Source organism: Lissotriton helveticus, chromosome 11 (assembly GCF_964261635.1).
Source record: "Lissotriton helveticus chromosome 11, aLisHel1.1, whole genome shotgun sequence".
NCBI lineage: Eukaryota > Metazoa > Chordata > Amphibia > Caudata > Salamandridae > Lissotriton > Lissotriton helveticus.
In genome coordinates this window covers 1,082,508,826-1,082,528,070 of record NC_136072.1, presented here as the reverse complement: position 1 = coordinate 1,082,528,070, position 19,245 = coordinate 1,082,508,826, and the positions used below count along the sequence as shown (strand labels likewise).

General features: G+C 41.9%; 10 non-coding genes across 10 annotated transcripts; all 10 read right to left on the bottom strand.

Annotated features, from left to right (window-relative positions):
- Nucleotides 1-190: 190 nt before the first annotated feature.
- Nucleotides 191-330, bottom strand: LOC144793668 (U4 spliceosomal RNA). Its single transcript, XR_013603145.1, has one exon. It is a non-coding gene; the product is annotated as a U4 spliceosomal RNA (small nuclear RNA).
- A 1,932-nt stretch (nt 331-2,262) lies between these two features.
- On the bottom strand, nt 2,263-2,402 carry LOC144793910 (U4 spliceosomal RNA). Its single transcript, XR_013603360.1, has one exon. It is a non-coding gene; the product is annotated as a U4 spliceosomal RNA (small nuclear RNA).
- A 1,931-nt stretch (nt 2,403-4,333) lies between these two features.
- Nucleotides 4,334-4,473, bottom strand: LOC144793641 (U4 spliceosomal RNA). The gene has a single exon (XR_013603121.1). It is a non-coding gene; the product is annotated as a U4 spliceosomal RNA (small nuclear RNA).
- A 1,827-nt stretch (nt 4,474-6,300) lies between these two features.
- Nucleotides 6,301-6,440, bottom strand: LOC144792984 (U4 spliceosomal RNA). The gene has a single exon (XR_013602660.1). It is a non-coding gene; the product is annotated as a U4 spliceosomal RNA (small nuclear RNA).
- A 1,928-nt stretch (nt 6,441-8,368) lies between these two features.
- On the bottom strand, nt 8,369-8,508 carry LOC144793778 (U4 spliceosomal RNA). The gene has a single exon (XR_013603245.1). It is a non-coding gene; the product is annotated as a U4 spliceosomal RNA (small nuclear RNA).
- A 1,827-nt stretch (nt 8,509-10,335) lies between these two features.
- LOC144793895 (U4 spliceosomal RNA) lies at nt 10,336-10,475 on the bottom strand. The gene has a single exon (XR_013603347.1). It is a non-coding gene; the product is annotated as a U4 spliceosomal RNA (small nuclear RNA).
- A 1,930-nt stretch (nt 10,476-12,405) lies between these two features.
- On the bottom strand, nt 12,406-12,545 carry LOC144793758 (U4 spliceosomal RNA). Its single transcript, XR_013603227.1, has one exon. It is a non-coding gene; the product is annotated as a U4 spliceosomal RNA (small nuclear RNA).
- Nucleotides 12,546-14,380: 1,835 nt separating this feature from the next.
- On the bottom strand, nt 14,381-14,520 carry LOC144793095 (U4 spliceosomal RNA). The gene has a single exon (XR_013602760.1). It is a non-coding gene; the product is annotated as a U4 spliceosomal RNA (small nuclear RNA).
- A 1,930-nt stretch (nt 14,521-16,450) lies between these two features.
- LOC144793804 (U4 spliceosomal RNA) lies at nt 16,451-16,590 on the bottom strand. Its single transcript, XR_013603268.1, has one exon. It is a non-coding gene; the product is annotated as a U4 spliceosomal RNA (small nuclear RNA).
- Nucleotides 16,591-18,520: 1,930 nt separating this feature from the next.
- LOC144793890 (U4 spliceosomal RNA) lies at nt 18,521-18,660 on the bottom strand. Its single transcript, XR_013603342.1, has one exon. It is a non-coding gene; the product is annotated as a U4 spliceosomal RNA (small nuclear RNA).
- Between the last annotated feature and the right edge of the window lie 585 nt (nt 18,661-19,245).

The following is a 19,245-nucleotide window of genomic DNA, read 5'->3' as shown; positions in this document are numbered from 1 at the left end:
AAAACTCATCAAGGAAAATAAATCCCTAAATTACTGCTGTATTTAAAAAGCTGAGAAAACAAAAGAGAACGTAAAGAGTAAACTGAAGCCAAATAGAGTCACCGTTTTGCCCTTGTCACAGATCACAAACCTGCAAGTAAATTGCATTGCAAAATAAACTATTTTAATTTTTTAATTACATATTCTCCAGTCTCCGGAGAGACTGTCAAAAATTGCCATTTCGACTATATTTCAAGTCTCCATGACGGGGTATTGGGTAAAGTTTTCAATAAGCAATAATCGCGCCTCGGTTAAACCTCATTGGCTACGATACTGCCACTGCGCAAAGCTAAACGATTTAGTGTGAATTTCATGCACACTTGCCCTAGTACCTCATGTTACAAAGAACATGATTCCTTTTCAAAAGATGTTATCTGTTTATGCATAACTACTCCTCCACTGCTTCTGATAGGCAATGTAAGACATATAATGGTGTTGTTTTACTAAGTTCTATCAGCTCTCTGCCCCAAAAGCGTCGATAGCCACACGCAGAGAATTATGGGAAATTGTATGCTAAATAGCTGTACAGGTAAGCAGCACCCTCCCAAGTTATGGATTTGATGCTCAGGCAGATATACCTTCACACAAAGATGAGATCTAGGCTGCTAACCATGGGTTGTGGAAAATATAAGAAGCACAAATTCATAATAGCATCCTCATAGGTCCCACTGTCTTCAAATGTTTACTAGAGAAGGAACGGCAATCAATTTAAAGGAAAATAAATTATAGATACATTTTTCCATATTCCATAATGCACGTCTGCCATTTCATGGCACTACATAGTTGCATTTGCTGCATTTCATTTTTAGCTTTAGGAGGTACAATATACTGGTTTCCTGGTTTTCAAAACATTTTAGGGGAATATTCACAAGGACCTGACGCAACTGCATGGATGCATAAGTTTCCTTGAGTCAGTGCTGAATGTCCTTGTGCCACGATGAATGTGTTGTATTTACATTACAGCGCTCCATGGCGCAAGAATTAACAGATGCGTCAGAAATTCTGACGCATCTGTTGGCACAAAAGTGACGCATTGCTGGAAATGCTCATGAAAGTGACGCAAAAAGCCCTGAGTCATAACTTATGCCTGGTCTGTGCAGGCGTAGGGATTTTGACACAGTGAAGGCGTAGAGTGATGTAGTGAAATCTTGTAGATTTCAGTGCGTCAGTTCTAGAAGGCTTTTAGCGTGGGAACGCCCACCCTGCATACATTATACCTGACGCAGGTATAATATGATGCGGGACTTTACAATGTGACACATCTCCCTAGATGCGTCACATTGTAAATGGGCCGCAACATTTATGCCGCAGCTGCGTCACAATACAGATTTTTATACTTGCCCTATATATGGCTGTGTGTACGTTGTGTGTCTCCGTCTGCATGCAGCATACAAATGTGCCAGATCTGGTAGCCCAGTTGGGCTGATGCAGCCACACAAGAGCTCTTTGCCTGACCTCATTGTCACCAATTCAAATCAGAGAGGATCCATGCAGTCTTTCAAGGCTCTCAGGTGAAAAAATGGGCCTTAGAGCAAGGAAGAAAATAGGCCCCCTTGTTGAAGTTTGGAATATAAAATACCGCAATAATCAGGGTTCAGTGGGTCCCGCAGGTCTGTGGGCGCCAGTGCAACTGCACCTGCTGCACCAACAGAAGCTACGCCCCTGTCATAGAGCTGGGTAACATCAATTACTCAGTGCCACAAAGAGCATTAGAAATAAACTTTACATAATGTCAAACGGCAAAAACAAGAGCTTTGTCAGTTCTTGTTCTGTTTCAAACACTCCATACAATCTGTATGAACCCTCTCCACATTTTCCTACTGATAACAAATGCCTTCGCTCCCAGAAAAAAACTTTCTGGGCGGTTAGTGCACATTTGAATGGGAGATGAGACCTTTTGAAGAGCCCAGCCCTGCGCCGAACTGCGAGTCACCTCAGAGAGCAGAAACAAAGCCAGTCCTCTGCCCATCACTGACCCAAGCGAATCCGTGGAGCAAAGATGAGATCAAAGGGGAAGAAATAAAAGAATAACGAAAACTCATCAAGGAAAATAAATCCCTAAATTACTGCTGTATTTAAAAAGCTGAGAAAACAAAAGAGAACGTAAAGAGTAAACTGAAGCCAAATAGAGTCACCGTTTTGCCCTTGTCACAGATCACAAACCTGCAAGTAAATTGCATTGCAAAATAAACTATTTTAATTTTTTAATTACATATTCTCCAGTCTCCGGAGAGACTGTCAAAAATTGCCATTTCGACTATATTTCAAGTCTCCATGACGGGGTATTGGGTAAAGTTTTCAATAAGCAATAATCGCGCCTCGGTTAAACCTCATTGGCTATGATACTACCACTGCGCAAAGCTAAACGATTTAGTGTGAATTTCATGCACACTTGCCCTAGTACCTCATGTTACAAAGAACATGATTCCTTTTCAAAAGATGTTATCTGTTTATGCATAACTACTCCTCCACTGCTTCTGATAGGCAATGTAAGACATATAATGGTGTTGTTTTACTAAGTTCTATCAGCTCTCTGCCCCAAAAGCGTCGATAGCCACACGCAGAGAATTATGGGAAATTGTATGCTAAATAGCTGTACAGGTAAGCAGCACCCTCCCAAGTTATGGATTTGATGCTCAGGCAGATATACCTTCACACAAAGATGAGATCTAGGCTGCTAACCATGGGTTGTGGAAAATATAAGAAGCACAAATTCATAATAGCATCCTCATAGGTCCCACTGTCTTCAAATGTTTACTAGAGAAGGAACGGCAATCAATTTAAAGGAAAATAAATTATAGATACATTTTTCCATATTCCATAATGCACGTCTGCCATTTCATGGCACTACATAGTTGCATTTGCTGCATTTCATTTTTAGCTTTAGGAGGTACAATATACTGGTTTCCTGGTTTTCAAAACATTTTAGGGGAATATTCACAAGGACCTGACGCAACTGCATGGATGCATACGTTTACCTTGAGTCAGTGCTGAATGTCCTTGTGCCACGATGAATGTGCTGTATTTACCTTACAGCGCTCCATGGCGCAAGAATTAACAGATGCGTCAGAAATTCTGACGCATCTGTTGGCACAAAAGTGACGCATTGCTGGAAATGCTCATGAAAGTGACGCAAAAAGCCCTGAGTCATAACTTATGCCTGGTCTGTGCAGGCGTAGGGATTTTGACACAGTGAAGGCGTAGAGTGATGTAGTGAAATCTTGTAGATTTCAGTGCGTCAGTTCTAGAAGGCTTTTAGCGTGGGAACGCCCACCCTGCATACATTATACCTGACGCAGGTATAATATGATGCGGGACTTTACAATGTGACACATCTCCCTAGATGCGTCACATTGTAAATGGGCCGCAACATTTATGCCGCAGCTGCGTCACAATACAGATTTTTATACTTGCCCTATATATGGCTGTGTGTACGTTGTGTGTCTCCGTCTGCATGCAGCATACAAATGTGCCAGATCTGGGAGCCCAGTTGGGCTGATGCAGCCACACAAGAGCTCTTTGCCTGACCTCATTGTCACCAATTCAAATCAGAGAGGATCCATGCAGTCTTTCAAGGCTCTCAGGTGAAAAAATGGGCCCTAGAGCAAGGAAGAAAATAGGCCCCCTTGTTGAAGTTTGGAATATAAAATACCGCAATAATCAGGGTTCAGTGGGACCCGCAGGTCTGTGGGCGCCAGTGCAACTGCAGCTGCTGCACCAACAGAAGCTACGCCCCTGTCATAGAGCTGGGTAACATCAATTACTCAGTGCCACAAAGAGCATTAGAAATAAACTTTACATAATGTCAAACGGCAAAAACAAGAGCTTTGTCAGTTCTTGTTCTGTTTCAAACACACCATACAATCTGTATGAACCCTCTCCACATTTTCCTACTGATAACAAATGCCTTCGCTCCCAGAAAAAAACTTTCTGGGCGGTTAGTGCACATTTGAATGGGAGATGAGACCTCAGAAGAGCCCAGCCCTGCGCCGGACTGCGAGTCACCTCAGAGAGCAGAAACAAAGCCCGTCCTCTGCCCATCACTGACCCAAGCGAATCCGTGGAGCAAAGATGAGAACAAAGGGGAAGAAATTAAAGAATAATGAAAACTCATCAAGGAAAATAAATCCCTAAATTACTGCTGTATTTAAAAAGCTGAGAAAACAAAAGAGAACGTAAAGAGTAAACTGCAGCCAAATAGAGTCACCGTTTTGGCCTTGTCACAGATCACAAACCTGCAAGTAAATTGCATTGCAAAATAAACTATCTTATTTTTTAATTACATATTCTCCAGTCTCCGAAGAGACTGTCAAAAATTGCCATTTCGACTATATTTCAAGTCTCCATGACGGGGTATTGGGTAAAGTTTTCAATAAGCAATAATCGCGCCTCGGTTAAACCTCATTGGCTACGATACTGCCACTGCGCAAAGCTAAACAATTTAGTGTGAATTTCATGCACACTTGCCCTAGTACCTCATGTTACAAAGAGCATGATTCCTTTTCAAAAGATGTTATCTGTTTATGCATAACTACTCCTCCACTGCTTCTGATAGGCAATGTAAGACATATAATGGTGTTGTTTTACTAATTTCTATCAGCTCTCTGCCCCAAACCGTCGATAGCCACACGCAGAGAATTATGGGAAATTGTATGCTAAATAGCTGTCCAGGTAAGCAGCACCCTCCCAAGTTATGGATTTGATGCTCAGGCAGATATACCTTCACACAAAGATGAGATCTAGGCTGCTAACCATGGGTTGTGGAAAATATAAGAAGCACAAATTCATAATAGCATCCTCATAGGTCCCACTGTCTTCAAATGTTTACTAGAGAAGGAACGGCAATCAATTTAAAGGAAAATAAATTATAGATACATTTTTCCATATTCCCTAATGCACGTCTGCCATTTCATGGCACTACATAGTTGCATTTGCTGCATTTCATTTTTAGCTTTAGGAGGTACAATATACTGGTTTCCTGGTTTTCAAAACATTTTAGGGGAATATTCACAAGGACCTGACGCAACTGCATGGATGCATAAGTTTCCTTGAGTCAGTGCTGAATGTCCTTGTGCCACGATGAATGTGCTGTATTTACCTTACAGCGCTCCATGGCGCAAGAATTAACAGATGCGTCAGAAATTCTGACGCATCTGTTGGCACAAAAGTGACGCATTGCTGGAAATGCTCATGAAAGTGACGCAAAAAGCCCTGAGTCATAACTTATGCCTGGTCTGTGCAGGCGTAGGGATTTTGACACAGTGAAGGCGTAGAGTGATGTAGTGAAATCTTGTAGATTTCAGTGCGTCAGTTCTAGAAGGCTTTTAGCGTGGGAACGCCCACCCTGCATACATTATACCTGACGCAGGTATAATGTGATGCGGGACTTTACAATGTGACACATCTCCCTAGATGCGTCACATTGTAAATGGGGCGCAACATTTACGCCGCAGCTGCGTCACAATACAGATTTTTATACTTGCCCTATATATGGCTGTGTGTACGTTGTGTGTCTCCGTCTGCATGCAGCATACAAATGTGCCAGATCTGGTAGCACAGTTGGGCTGATGCAGCCACACAAGAGCTCTTTGCCTGACCTCATTGTCACCAATTCAAATCAGAGAGGATCCATGCAGTCTTTCAAGGCTCTCAGGTGAAAAAATGGCCCTAGAGCAAGGAAGAAAATAGGCCCCCTTGTTGAAGTTTGGAATATAAAATACCGCAATAATCATTAGAATCATTATAATCATTAGAAATAAACTTTACATAATGTCAAACGGCAAAAACAAGAGCTTTGTCAGTTCTTGTTCTGTTTCAAACACTCCATACAATCTGTATGAACCCTCTCCACATTTTCCTACTGATAACAAATGCCTTCGCTCCCAGAAAAAAACTTTCTGGGCGGTTAGTGCACATTTGAATAGGAGATGAGACCTCGGAAGAGCCCAGCCCTGCGCCGGACTGCGAGTCACCTCAGAGAGCAGAAACAAAGCCCGTCCTCTGCCCATCACTGACCCAAGCGAATCCGTGGAGCAAAGATGAGAACAAAGGGGAAGAAATAAAAGAATAACGAAAACTCATCAAGGAAAATAAATCCCTAAATTACTGCTGTATTTAAAAAGCTGAGAAAACAAAAGAGAACGTAAAGAGTAAACTGAAGCCAAATAGAGTCACCGTTTTGTCCTTGTCACAGATCACAAACCTGCAAGTAAATTGCATTGCAAAATAAACTATCTTATTTTTTAATTACATACTCTCCAGTCACCGAAGAGACTGTCAAAAATTGCCATTTGGACTATATTTCAAGTCTCCATGACAGGGTATTGGGTAAAGTTTTCAATAAGCAATAATCACGCCTCGGTTAAACCTCATTGGCTACGATACTGCCACTGCGCAAAGCTAAACAATTTAGTGTGAATTTCATGCACACTTGCCCTAGTACCTCATGTTACAAAGAACATGATTCCTTTTCAAAAGATGTTATCTGTTTATGCATAACTACTCCTCCACTGCTTCTGATAGGCAATGTAAGACATATAATGGTGTTGTTTTACTAAGTTCTATCAGCTCTCTGCCCCAAAAGCGTCGATAGCCACACGCAGAGAATTATGGGAAATTGTATGCTAAATAGCTTTACAGGTAAGCAGCACCCTCCCAAGTTATGGATTTGATGCTCAGGCAGATATACCTTCACACAAAGATGAGATCTAGGCTGCTAACCATGGGTTGTGGAAAATATAAGAAGCACAAATTCATAATAGCATCCTCATAGGTCCCACTGTCTTCAAATGTTTACTAGAGAAGGAACGGCAATCAATTTAAAGGAAAATAAATTATAGATACATTTTTCCATATTCCATAATGCACGTTTGCCATTTCATGGCACTACATAGTTGCATTTGCTGCATTTCATTTTTAGCTTTAGGAGGTACAATATACTGGTTTCCTGGTTTTCAAAACATTTTAGGGGAATATTCACAAGGACCTGACGCAATTGCATGGATGCATAAGTTTCCTTGAGTCAGTGCTGAATGTCCTTGTGCCACGATGAATGTGTTGTATTTACATTACAGCGCTCCATGGCGCAAGAATTAACAGATGCGTCAGAAATTCTGACGCATCTGTTGGCACAAAAGTGACGCATTGCTGGAAATGCTCATGAAAGTGACGCAAAAAGCCCTGAGTCATAACTTATGCCTGGTCTGTGCAGGCGTAGGGATTTTGACACAGTGAAGGCGTAGAGTGATGTAGTGAAATCTTGTAGATTTCAGTGCGTCAGTTCTAGAAGGCTTTTAGCGTGGGAACGCCCACCCTGCATACATTATACCTGACGCAGGTATAATATGATGCGGGACTTTACAATGTGACACATCTCCCTAGATGCGTCACATTGTAAATGGGCCGCAACATTTATGCCGCAGCTGCGTCACAATACAGATTTTTATACTTGCCCTATATATGGCTGTGTGTACGTTGTGTGTCTCCGTCTGCATGCAGCATACAAATGTGCCAGATCTGGGAGCCCAGTTGGGCTGATGCAGCCACACAAGAGCTCTTTGCCTGACCTCATTGTCACCAATTCAAATCAGAGAGGATCCATGCAGTCTTTCAAGGCTCTCAGGTGAAAAAATGGGCCCTAGAGCAAGGAAGAAAATAGGCCCCCTTGTTGAAGTTTGGAATATAAAATACCGCAATAATCAGGGTTCAGTGGGTCCCGCAGGTCTGTGGGCGCCAGTGCAACTGCACCTGCTGCACCAACAGAAGCTACGCCCCTGTCATAGAGCTGGGTAACATCAATTACTCAGTGCCACAAAGAGCATTAGAAATAAACTTTACATAATGTCAAACGGCAAAAACAAGAGCTTTGTCAGTTCTTGTTCTGTTTCAAACACACCATACAATCTGTATGAACCCTCTCCACATTTTCCTACTGATAACAAATGCCTTCGCTCCCAGAAAAAAACTTTATGGGCGGTTAGTGCACATTTGAATGGGAGATGAGACCTCGGAAGAGCCCAGCCCTGCGCCGGACTGCGAGTCACCTCAGAGAGCAGAAACAAAGCCCGTCCTCTGCCCATCACTGACCCAAGCGAATCCGTGGAGCAAAGATGAGAACAAAGGGGAAGAAATTAAAGAATAACGAAAACTCATCAAGGAAAATAAATCCCTAAATTACTGCTGCATTTAAAAAGCTGAGAAAACAAAAGAGAACGTAAAGAGTAAACTGAAGCCAAAGAGTCACCGTTTTGTCCTTGTCATAGATCACAAACCTGCAAGTAAATTGCATTGCAAAATAAACTATCTTATTTTTTTATTACATATTCTCCAGTCTCCGAAGAGAATGTAAAAAATTGCCATTTCGACTATATTTCAAGTCTCCATGACGGGGTATTGGGTAAAGTTTTCAATAAGCAATAATCGCGCCTCGGTTAAACCTCATTGGCTACGATACTGCCACTGCGCAAAGCTAAACAATTTAGTGTGAATTTCATGCACACTTGCCCTAGTACCTCATGTTACAAAGAACATGATTCCTTTTCAAAAGATGTTATCTGTTTATGCATAACTACTCCTCCACTGCTTCTGCTAGGCAATGTAAGACATATAATGGTGTTGTTTTACTAATTTCTATCAGCTCTCTGCCCCAAACCGTCGATAGCCACACGCAGAGAATTATGGGAAATTGTATGCTAAATAGCTATCCAGGTAAGTAGCACCCTCCCAAGTTATGGATTTGATGCTCAGGCAGATATACCTTCACACAAAGATGAGATCTAGGCTGCTAACCATGGGTTGTGGTAAATATAAGAAGCACAAATTCATAATAGCATCCTCATAGGTCCCACTGTCTTCAAATGTTTACTAGAGAAGGAACGGCAATCAATTTAAAGGAAAATAAATTATAGATAAATTTTTCCATATTCCATAATGCACGTCTGCCATTTCATGGCACGACATAGTTGCATTTGCTGCATTTCATTTTTAGCTTTAGGAGGTACAATATACTGGTTTCCTGGTTTTCAAAACATTTTAGGGGAAGATTCACAAGGACCTGACGCAACTGCATGGATGCATAAGTTTCCTTGAGTCAGTGCTGAATGTCCTTGTGCCACGATGAATGTGCTGTATTTACAATACTGCGCTCCATGGCGCAAGGATTAACAGATGCGTCAGAAATTCTGACGCATCTGTTGGCACAAAAGTGACGCATTGCTGGAAATGCTCATGAAAGTGACGCAAAAAGCCCTGAGTCATAACTTATGCCTGGTCTGTGCAGGCGTAGGGATTTTGATACAGTGAAGGCGTAGAGTGATGTAGTGAAATCTTGTAGATTTCAGTGCGTCAGTTCTAGAAGGCTTTTAGCGTGGGAACGCCCACCCTGCATACATTATACCTGACGCAGGTATAATGTGATGCGGGACTTTACAATGTGACACATCTCCCTAGATGCGTCACATTGTAAATGGGGCGCAACATTTACGCCGCAGCTGCGTCACAATACAGATTTTTATACTTGCCCTATATATGGCTGTGTGTACGTTGTGTGTCTCCGTCTGCATGCAGCATACAAATGTGCCAGATCTGGTAGCCCAGTTGGGCTGATGCAGCCACACAAGAGCTCTTTGCCTGACCTCATTGTCACCAATTCAAATCAGAGAGGATCCATGCAGTCTTTCAAGGCTCTCAGGTGAAAAAATGGCCCTAGAGCAAGGAAGAAAATAGGCCCCCTTGTTGAAGTTTGGAATATAAAATACCGCAATAATCATTAGAATCATTATAATCATTAGAAATAAACTTTACATAATGTCAAACGGCAAAAACAAGAGCTTTGTCAGTTCTTGTTCTGTTTCAAACACTCCATACAATCTGTATGAACCCTCTCCACATTTTCCTACTGATAACAAATGCCTTCGCTCCCAGAAAAAAACTTTCTGGGCGGTTAGTGCACATTTGAATAGGAGATGAGACCTCGGAAGAGCCCAGCCCTGCGCCGGACTGCGAGTCACCTCAGAGAGCAGAAACAAAGCCCGTCCTCTGCCCATCACTGACCCAAGCGAATCTGTGGAGCAAAGATGAGAACAAAGGGGAACAAATAAAAGAATAACGAAAACTCATCAAGGAAAATAAATCCCTAAATTACTGCTGTATTTAAAAAGCTGAGAAAACAAAAGAGAACGTAAAGAGTAAACTGAAGCCAAATAGAGTCACCGTTTTGTCCTTGTCACAGATCACAAACCTGCAAGTAAATTGCATTGCAAAATAAACTATCTTATTTTTTAATTACATATTCTCCTGTCACCGAAGAGACTGTCAAAAATTGCCATTTGGACTATATTTCAAGTCTCCATGACGGGGTATTGGGTAAAGTTTTCAATAAGCAATAATCACGCCTCGGTTAAACCTCATTGGCTACGATACTGCCACTGCGCAAAGCTAAACAATTTAGTGTGAATTTCATGCACACTTGCCCTAGTACCTCATGTTACAAAGAACATGATTCCTTTTCAAAAGATGTTATCTGTTTATGCATAACTACTCCTCCACTGCTTCTGATAGGCAATGTAAGACATATAATGGTGTTGTTTTACTAAGTTCTATCAGCTCTCTGCCCCAAAAGCGTCGATAGCCACACGCAGAGAATTATGGGAAATTGTATGCTAAATAGCTGTACAGGTAAGCAGCACCCTCCCAAGTTATGGATTTGATGCTCAGGCAGATATACCTTCACACAAAGATGAGATCTAGGCTGCTAACCATGGGTTGTGGAACATATAAGAAGCACAAATTCATAATAGCATCCTCATAGGTCCCACTGTCTTCAAATGTTTACTAGAGAAGGAACGGCAATCAATATAAAGGAAAATAAATTATAGATACATTTTTCCATATTCCATAATGCACGTCTGCCATTTCATGGCACTACATAGTTGCATTTGCTGCATTTCATTTTTAGCTTTAGGAGGTACAATATACTGGTTTCCTGGTTTTCAAAACATTTTAGGGGAATATTCACAAGGACCTGACGCAACTGCATGGATGCATAAGTTTCCTTGAGTCAGTGCTGAATGTCCTTGTGCCACGATGAATGTGTTGTATTTACATTACAGCGGTCCATGGCGCAAGAATTAACAGATGCGTCAGAAATTCTGACGCATCTGTTGGCACAAAAGTGACGCATTGCTGGAAATGCTCATGAAAGTGACGCAAAAAGCCCTGAGTCATAACTTATGCCTGGTCTGTGCAGGCGTAGGGATTTTGACACAGTGAAGGCGTAGAGTGATGTAGTGAAATCTTGTAGATTTCAGTGCGTCAGTTCTAGAAGGCTTTTAGCGTGGGAACGCCCACCCTGCATACATTATACCTGACGCAGGTATAATATGATGCGGGACTTTACAATGTGACACATCTCCCTAGATGCGTCACATTGTAAATGGGCCGCAACATTTATGCCGCAGCTGCGTCACAATACAGATTTTTATACTTGCCCTATATATGGCTGTGTGTACGTTGTGTGTCTCCGTCTGCATGCAGCATACAAATGTGCCAGATCTGGGAGCCCAGTTGGGCTGATGCAGCCACACAAGAGCTCTTTGCCTGACCTCATTGTCACCAATTCAAATCAGAGAGGATCCATGCAGTCTTTCAAGGCTCTCAGGTGAAAAAATGGGCCCTAGAGCAAGGAAGAAAATAGGCCCCCTTGTTGAAGTTTGGAATATAAAATACCGCAATAATCAGGGTTCAGTGGGTCCCGCAGATCTGTGGGCGCCAGTGCAACTGCACCTGCTGCACCAACAGAAGCTACGCCCCTGTCATAGAGCTGGGTAACATCAATTACTCAGTGCCACAAAGAGCATTAGAAATAAACTTTACATAATGTCAAACGGCAAAAACAAGAGCTTTGTCAGTTCTTGTTCTGTTTCAAACACACCATACAATCTGTATGAACCCTCTCCACATTTTCCTAGTGATAACAAATGCCTTCGCTCCCAGAAAAAAACTTTCTGGGCGGTTAGTGCACATTTGAAAGGGAGATGAGACCTCGGAAGAGCCCAGCCCTGCGCCGGACTGCGAGTCACCTCAGAGAGCAGAAACAAAGCCCGTCCTCTGCCCATCACTGACCCAAGCGAATCCGTGGAGCAAAGATGAGAACAAAGGGGAAGAAATAAAAGAATAACGAAAACTCATCAAGGAAAATAAATCCCTAAATTACTGCTGTATTTAAAAAGCTGAGAAAACAAAAGAGAACGTAAAGAGTAAACTGAAGCCAAATAGAGTCACCGTTTTGTCCTTGTCATAGATCACAAACCTGCAAGTAAATTGCATTGCAAAATAAACTATCTTATTTTTTAATTACATATTCTCCAGTCTCCGAAGAGAATGTCAAAAATTGCCATTTCAACTATATTTCAAGTCTCCATGACGGGGCATTGGGTAAAGTTTTCAATAAGCAATAATCGCGCCTCGGTTAAACCTCATTGGCTACGATACTGCCACTGCGCAAAGCTAAACAATTTAGTGTGAATTTCATGCACACTTGCCCTAGTACCTCATGTTACAAAGAACATGATTCCTTTTCAAAAGATGTTATCTGTTTATGCATAACTACTCCTCCACTGCTTCTGCTAGGCAATGTAAGACATATAATGGTGTTGTTTTACTAATTTCTATCAGCTCTCTGCCCCAAACCGTCGATAGCCACACGCAGAGAATTATGGGAAATTGTATGCTAAATAGCTATCCAGGTAAGCAGCACCCTCCCAAGTTATGGATTTGATGCTCAGGCAGATATACCTTCACACAAAGATGAGATCTAGGCTGCTAACCATGGGTTGTGGAAAATATAAGAAGCACAAATTCATAATAGCATCCTCATAGGTCCCACTGTCTTCAAATGTTTACTAGAGAAGGAACGGCAATCAATTTAAAGGAAAATAAATTATAGATACATTTTTCCATATTCCATAATGCACGTCTGCCATTTCATGGCACTACATAGTTGCATTTGCTGCATTTCATTTTTAGCTTTAGGAGGTACAATATACTGGTTTCCTGGTTTCCTGGTTTTCAAAACATTTTAGGGGAAGATTCACAAGGACCTGACGCAACTGCATGGATGCATAAGTTTCCTTGAGTCAGTGCTGAATGTCCTTGTGCCACGATGAATGTGCTGTATTTACAATACTGCGCTCCATGGCGGAAGGATAAACAGATGCGTCAGAAATTCTGACGCATCTGTTGGCACAAAAGTGACGCATTGCTGGAAATGCTCATGAAAGTGACGCAAAAAGCCCTGAGTCATAACTTATGCCTGGTCTGTGCAGGCGTAGGGATTTTGACACAGTGAAGGCGTAGAGTGATGTAGTGAAATCTTGTAGATTTCAGTGCGTCAGTTCTAGAAGGCTTTTAGCGTGGGAACGCCCACCCTGCATACATTATACCTGACGCAGGTATAATGTGATGCGGGACTTTACAATGTGACACATCTCCCTAGATGCGTCACATTGTAAATGGGCCGCAACATTTACGCCGCAGCTGCGTCACAATACAGATTTTTATACTTGCCCTATATATGGCTGTGTGTACGTTGTGTGTCTCCGTCTGCATGCAGCATACAAATGTGCCAGATCTGGTAGCCCAGTTGGGCTGATGCAGCCACACAAGAGCTCTTTGCCTGACCTCATTGTCACCAATTCAAATCAGAGAGGATCCATGCAGTCTTTTAAGGCTCTCAGGGGAAAAAATGGCCCTAGAGCAAGGAAGAAAATAGGCCCCCTTGTTGAAGTTTGGAATATAAAATACCGCAATAATCATTAGAATCATTATAATCATTAGAAATAAACTTTACATAATGTCAAACGGCAAAAACAAGAGCTTTGTCAGTTCTTGTTCTGTTTCAAACACTCCATACAATCTGTATGAACCCTCTCCACATTTTCCTACTGATAACAAATGCCTTCGCTCCCAGAAAAAAACTTTCTGGGCGGTTAGTGCACATTTGAATGGGAGATGAGACCTCGGAAGAGCCCAGCCCTGCGCCGGACTGCGAGTCACCTCAGAGAGCAGAAACAAAGCCCGTCCTCTGCCCATCACTGACCCAAGCGAATCCGTGGAGCAAAGATGAGAACAAAGGGGAAGAAATAAAAGAATAACGAAAACTCATCAAGGAAAATAAATCCCTAAATTACTGCTGTATTTAAAAAGCTGAGAAAACAAAAGAGAACGTAAAGAGTAAACTGAAGCCAAATAGAGTCACCGTTTTGTCCTTGTCACAGATCACAAACCTGCAAGTAAATTGCATTGCAAAATAAACTATCTTATTTTTTAATTACATACTCTCCAGTCACCAAAGAGACTGTCAAAAATTGCCATTTGTACTATATTTCAAGTCTTCATGACGGGGTAATGGGTAAAGTTTTCAATAAGCAATAATCGCGCCTCGGTTAAACCTCATTAGCTACAATACTGCCACTGCGCAAAGCTAAACAATTTAGTGTGAATTTCATGCACACTTGCCCTAGTACCTCATGTTACAAAGAACATGATTCCTTTTCAAAAGATGTTATCTGTTTATGCATAACTACTCCTCCACTGCTTCTGATAGGCAATGTAAGACATATAATGGTGTTGTTTTACTAAGTTCTATCAGCTCTCTGCCCCAAAAGCGTCGATAGCCACACGCAGAGAATTATGGGAAATTGTATGCTAAATAGCTGTACAGGTAAGCAGCACCCTCCCAAGTTATGGATTTGATGCTCAGGCAGATATACCTTCACACAAAGATGAGATCTAGGCTGCTAACCATGGGTTGTGGAAAATATAAGAAGCAAAAATTCATAATAGCATCCTCATAGGTCCCACTGTCTTCAAATGTTTACTAGAGAAGGAACGGCAATCAATTTAAAGGAAAATAAATTATAGATAAATTTTTCCATATTCCATAATGCACGTCTGCCATTTCATGGCACTACATAGTTGCATTTGCTGCATTTCATTTTTAGCTTTAGGAGGTACAATATACTGGTTTCCTGGTTTTCAAAACATTTTAGGGGAATATTCACAAGGACCTGACACAACTGCATGGATGCATAAGTTTCCTTGAGTCAGTGCTGAATGTCCTTGTGCCACGATGAATGTGCTGTATTTACATTACAGCGCTCCATGGCGCAAGAATTAACAGATGCGTCAGAAATTCTGACGCATCTGTTGGCACAAAAGTGACGCATTGCTGGAAATGCTCATGAAAGTGACGCAAAAAGCCCTGAGTCATAACTTATGCCTGGTCTGTGCAGGCGTAGGGATTTTGACACAGTGAAGGCGTAGAGTGATGTAGTGAAATCTTGTAGATTTCAGTGCGTCAGTTCTAGAAGGCTTTTAGCGTGGGAACGCCCACCCTGCATACATTATACCTGACGCAGGTATAATATGATGCGGGACTTTACAATGTGACACATCTCCCTAGATGCGACACATTGCAAATGGGCCGCAACATTTATGCCGCAGCTGCGTCACAATACAGATTTTTATGCTTGCCCTATATATGGCTGTGTGTACGTTGTGTGTCTCCGTCTGCATGCAGCATACAAATGTGCCAGATCTGGGAGCCCAGTTGGGCTGATGCAGCCACACAAGAGCTCTTTGCCTGACCTCATTGTCACCAATTCAAATCAGAGAGGATCCATGCAGTCTTTCAAGGCTCTCAGGTGAAAAAATGGGCCCTAGAGCAAGGAAGAAAATAGGCCCCCTTGTTGAAGTTTGGAATATAAAATACCGCAATAATCAGGGTTCAGTGGGTCCCGCAGGTCTGTGGGCGCCAGTGCAACTGCACCTGCTGCACCAACAGAAGCTACGCCCCTGTCATAGAGCTGGGTAACATCAATTACTCAGTGCCACAAAGAGCATTAGAAATAAACTTTACATAATGTCAAACGGCAAAAACAAGAGCTTTGTCAGTTCTTGTTCTGTTTCAAACACACCATACAATCTGTATGAACCCTCTCCACATTTTCCTACTGATAACAAATGCCTTCGCTCCCAGAAAAAAACTTTCTGGGCGGTTAGTGCACATTTGAATGGGAGATGAGACCTCGGAAGAGCCCAGCCCTGCGCCGGACTGCGAGTCACCTCAGAGAGCAGAAACAAAGCCCGTCCTCTACCCATCACTGACCCAAGCGAATCCGTGGAGCAAAGATGAGAACAAAGGGGAAGAAATTAAAGAATAACGAAAACTCATCAAGGAAAATAAATCCCTAAATTACTGCTGTATTTAAAAAGCTGAGAAAACAAAAGAGAACGTAAAGAGTAAACTGAAGCCAAATAGAGTCACCGTTTTGTCCTTGTCACAGATCACAAACCTGCAAGTAAATTGCATTGCAAAATAAATTATCTTATTTTTTAATTACATATTCTCCAGTCTCCGAAGAGACTGTCAAAAATTGCCATTTCGACTATATTTCAAGTCTCCATGACGGGGTATTGGGTAAAGTTTTCAATAAGCAATAATCGCGCCTCGGTTAAACCTTATTGGCTACGATACTGCCACTGCGCAAAGCTAAACAATTTAGTGTGAATTTCATGCACACTTGCCCTAGTACCTCATGTTACAAAGAACATGATTCCTTTTCAAAAGATGTTATCTGTTTATGCATAACTACTCCTCCACTGCTTCTGATAGGCAATGTAAGACATATAATGGTGTTGTTTTACTAAGTTCTATCAGCTCTCTGCCCCAAAAGCGTCGATAGCCACACGCAGAGAATTATGGGAAATTGTATGCTAAATAGCTGTACAGGTAAGCAGCACCCTCCCAAGTTATGGATTTGATGCTCAGGCAGATATACCTTCACACAAAGATGAGATCTAGGCTGCTAACCATGGGTTGTGGAAAATATAAGAAGCACAAATTCATAATAGCATCCTCATAGGTCCCACTGTCTTCAAATGTTTACTAGAGAAGGAACGGCAATCAATTTAAAGGAAAATAAATTATAGATACATTTTTCCATATTCCATAATGCACGTCTGCCATTTCATGGCACTACATAGTTGCATTTGCTGCATTTCATTTTTAGCTTTAGGAGGTACAATATACTGGTTTCCTGGTTTTCAAAACATTTTAGGGGAATATTCACAAGGACCTGACGCAACTGCATGGATGCATAAGTTTCCTTGAGTCAGTGCTGAATGTCCTTGTGCCACGATGAATGTGCTGTATTTACATTACAGCGCTCCATGGCGCAAGAAGTAACAGATGCGTCAGAAATTCTGACGCATCTGTTGGCACAAAAGTGACGCATTGCTGGAAATGCTCATGAAAGTGACGCAAAAAGCCCTGAGTCATAACTTATGCCTGGTCTGTGCAGGCGTAGGGATTTTGACACAGTGAAGGCGTAGAGTGATGTAGTGAAATCTTGTAGATTTCAGTGCGTCAGTTCTAGAAGGCTTTTAGCGTGGGAACGCCCACCCTGCATACATTATACCTGAAGCAGGTATAATATGATGCGGGACTTTACAATGTGACACATCTCCCTAGATGCGTCACATTGTAAATGGGCCGCAACATTTATGCCGCAGCTGCGTCACAATACAGATTTTTATACTTGCCCTATATATGGCTGTGTGTACGTTGTGTGTCTCCGTCTGCATGCAGCATACAAATGTGCCAGATCTGGGAGCCCAGTTGGGCTGATGCAGCCACACAAGAGCTCTTTGCCTGACCTCATTGTCACCAATTCAAATCAGAGAGGATCCATGCAGTCTTTCAAGGCTCTCAGGTGAAAAAATGGGCCCTAGAGCAAGGAAGAAAATAGGCCCCCTTGTTGAAGTTTGGAATATAAAATACCGCAATAATCAGGGTTCAGTGGGTCCCGCAGGTCTGTGGGCGCCAGTGCAACTGCACTTGCTGCACCAACAGAAGCTACGCCCCTGTCATAGAGCTGGGTAACATCAATTACTCAGTGCCACAAAGAGCATTAGAAATAAACTTTACATAATGTCAAACGGCAAAAACAAGAGCTTTGTCAGTTCTTGTTCTGTTTCAAACACACCATACAATCTGTATGAACCCTCTCCACATTTTCCTACTGATAACAAATGCCTTCGCTCCCAGAAAAAAACTTTATGGGCGGTTAGTGCACATTTGAATGGGAGATGAGACCTCGGAAGAGCCCAGCCCTGCGCCGGACTGCGAGTCACCTCAGAGAGCAGAAACAAAGCCCGTCCTCTGCCCATCACTGACCCAAGCGAATCCGTGGAGCAAAGATGAGAACAAAGGGGAAGAAATTAAAGAATAACAAAAACTCATCAAGGAAAATAAATCCCTAAATTACTGCTGTATTTAAAAAGCTGAGAAAACAAAAGAGAACGTAAAGAGTAAACTGAAGCCAAATAGAGTCACCGTTTTGTCCTTGTCATAGATCACAAACCTGCAAGTAAATTGCATTGCAAAATAAACTATCTTATTTTTTAATTACATATTCTCCAGTCTCCGAAGACAATGTCAAAAATTGCCATTTCGACTATATTTCAAGTCTCCATGACGGGGTATTGGGTAAAGTTTTCAATAAGCAATAATCGCGCCTCGGTTAAACCTCATTGGCTACGATACTGCCACTGCGCAAAGCTAAACAATTTAGTGTGAATTTCATGCACACTTGCCCTAGTACCTCATGTTACAAAGAACATGATTCCTTTTCAAAAGATGTTATCTGATTATGCATAACTACTCCTCCACTGCTTCTGCTAGGCAATGTAAGACATATAATGGTGTTGTTTTACTAATTTCTATCAGCTCTCTGCCCCAAACCGTCGATAGCCACACGCAGAGAATTATGGGAAATTGTATGCTAAATAGCTATCCAGGTAAGCAGCACCCTCCCAAGTTATGGATTTGATGCTCAGGCAGATATACCTTCACACAAAGATGAGATCTAGGCTGCTAACCATGGTTTGTGGAAAATATAAGAAGCACAAATTCATAATAGCATCCTCATAGGTCCCACTGTCTTCAAATGTTTACTAGAGAAGGAACGGCAATCAATTTAAAGGAAAATAAATTATAGATACATTTTTCCATATTCCATAATGCACGTCTGCCATTTCATGGCACTACATAGTTGCATTTGCTGCATTTCATTTTTAGCTTTAGGAGGTACAATATACCGGTTTCCTGGTTTTCAAAACATTTTAGGGGAAGATTCACAAGGACCT